At 49.6% G+C, this 2,407-nt stretch overlaps 1 pseudogene; it reads left to right on the top strand.

Moving 5' to 3' along the window:
* The first annotated feature begins 1,874 nt into the window (after positions 1–1,874).
* LOC120608926 (uncharacterized) lies at positions 1,875–1,993 on the top strand (annotated as a pseudogene).
* Positions 1,994–2,407: the final 414 nt, after the last annotated feature.

Genomic DNA, 2,407 nt, shown 5'->3' with positions numbered 1-2,407 from the left:
TGACATCCACAGACCACAGAGCATTATTTGTATATTACCCTCCGTATGAACTTTCCACCCTGCTGTGGGAGGGTGGACACTGGATGGTTTAGCAACAGAAATTGTCTCAGTTTTGGAGGCCAGAGGTCCAAGATCAAGGTGTAGACAGGGTTGATGCTTTCTGAGGGAGAATCTGTTCTAGGACTGCGAGCCAGTTTCTGGTAGTTCGCTGGCTATCTCTGATGTTCTTTGGTTTGTAGAAACATCACCCCAATCTCTGCCTTCACATGGCCTTCTCCATGTGTGTGTGTGTGTCCTTGTCCAAATTTCTCTGGTTAGAACACCAGTCATATTGGATTAATGGCCCACCCTACTCATCTTAGTGAATTATGTCAGCAATGGCCTGATTTCTAAGCAAGGTCACATTCTTAAGTCCTAAATGGGGTTAGGACTTAAATTGATGAATTTTTTTTTTGCGGGGGGAGGGCACAATTCAGCCCATAACATGGGGTTACCAAGCAGTATAGTTACTTTCCCTTGTTCTTAATTCTCTCTCGCTCTTTCTTCATTTATGTTAGAAAGGGTTGAAGCATGTAACTTTCTGTAAAGTATGAACAAGGCTGAGGAGGAACGAGGGAAATTTCCACATGTTAGCACAGCTTATAGAATTTCGAGTTTTGTTTGCAAATGACAACTGAGGCTGAGAATCTTGGCGATCAGATGAACAGTGCCATTCCATCCTGACCTTGTGAATAAACCAGAATCAGAATTGTTTGCGTGAGAATACCTCATTTTTAGCTGTGTGCCATCATTAAGTCATACGTAGTGCTGTTGCTGTCTCCTGACTGGAGAGACACAGCCGACACGTGTCCTGTTAGAAGAAACCAGAAATGCAGTTGCAGGCTTTCTCCAGTGATTACGCTGACATCACTGCCCTAGGCTCTGGACGCATCCAACTGCCCCACAATGCGGCCAGATACGGAGACGATGTGCACAGAGCGGCCAGCAGATGGCGCTGGAGGGGGGTTTGAGTCACGTTGGTCTGGTCCAAGCCTGGAGTGCAAGGTACAGGGTGATTCTGACAGTTCTCTCTAGTCCCAGCCACTGCCCACATCCTCTCGGGAAATACAAAGCCCCCAGAGGAACACGGCTGCCTTCGCAGGGGGGCCTTGAAGAACATGGTGCTAGGGGGCGGGGGTGCAGAAACTCTTGTATTAGGCTTACATGGGTTGCAGTTAATTTTTGCCATCTGCATTTCCGGCCGAGAAGCTATTCTGGTAAAATGCAAAGTTGGTCATATGCCTGCCAACTGTGCCGCTCCACGTGTGACAGTGCAGAGCTGCGCGGTGTCATGCAGCTGTGGCGTTGGCCCCTGACCCACCCTGGTCCTGGAGGTGTCACCTCACCATGCGCCAGGTGGAGCCTGGCCCCTTCGGAGGTCCCCCAGCTTCGCTGCCTGTGGCCGCTGCTCTCTGGGCAGTTCTCCATTCACTAACAGCTCCCACAGTGTTGGAGGCAGAGACAATAAAGAGCTAATACCCAATGTTGGCTTCCGCAAGAGGCTGGGAGGAGCGAGATTAGAGCCAATAGCTTTAATACATGGAGGGGATTTGCCTTGTTGCCCCGCTGAAGTCGGAGCCCCAGTGCCCCAGGAGCGTTCAAGACAGACCCACACTCCTTCCCTTGAGAAGCTAATCTGAAGGTTTGGTCCCCAAGGTCACTGCGAAGACACACACATTTTACTTGGAGAGAGAGATGAAAGGGCTGGTTTGGAGGACATCTCTGTTGCACCTGGAAGTGGCAGAGAACGTGCCCCGGGGAACCCCAGTGCGAGATACACCAGCCAGAGGGGCAGTTTTCAGGGCCAGGAAGATTCGCTTAAAGAATGGACTCCTGTCTACAGCCATGCCACCCTGAACAAGCCCCATCCCGTCCGATCTCGGAAGCTAAGCAGGGTCGGGCCTGGTTAGTACTTGGATAGGAGACCACCTAGGAAGACCAGGTGCTGTAGGCATAAAAACTAAATTAAAAAATTTAAAAAATGAAGGATTGGAAGCTGACAAGGTCCTTGCAATCTGTGAGGTCAACCAAAGAAAAAAAAAAAAAAAAAAGAATGGGCTCCTGGCCTCACTGTCTTGCCTGGGCTGATTCCTTGTTATGGTTAACACTTATGGAGTGAGGAAGTCACTTACATGCACCTCTGTTTTCTTATCTGTAAAATGGAATGACACCTTCTGCCGAATAATGTAGGGCTTAGAGTGTGGGTTTTGCAGCCCCAGCACTTCCTGGGTTCCCACTCACCTCTGCTGCTTTCTGTTTGAACTTGAACATCTCTAAGCCTAGACAGTCTCTCAGCAGCGAATGAGAGGAACACATTGGAGTTGGGGCTGGGGAGACACCTCTATGGGAGCTATGTGCTGAGAATCAG

The sequence above is a fragment of the Pteropus medius genome, unplaced genomic scaffold, assembly GCF_902729225.1.
Source record: "Pteropus medius unplaced genomic scaffold, Ma_sr-lr_union100, whole genome shotgun sequence".
NCBI classification, from domain to species: domain Eukaryota; kingdom Metazoa; phylum Chordata; class Mammalia; order Chiroptera; family Pteropodidae; genus Pteropus; species Pteropus medius.
The sequence above is the reverse complement of the archived record's forward strand: the minus strand, read 5'-3'. Positions and strand labels throughout refer to the sequence as shown.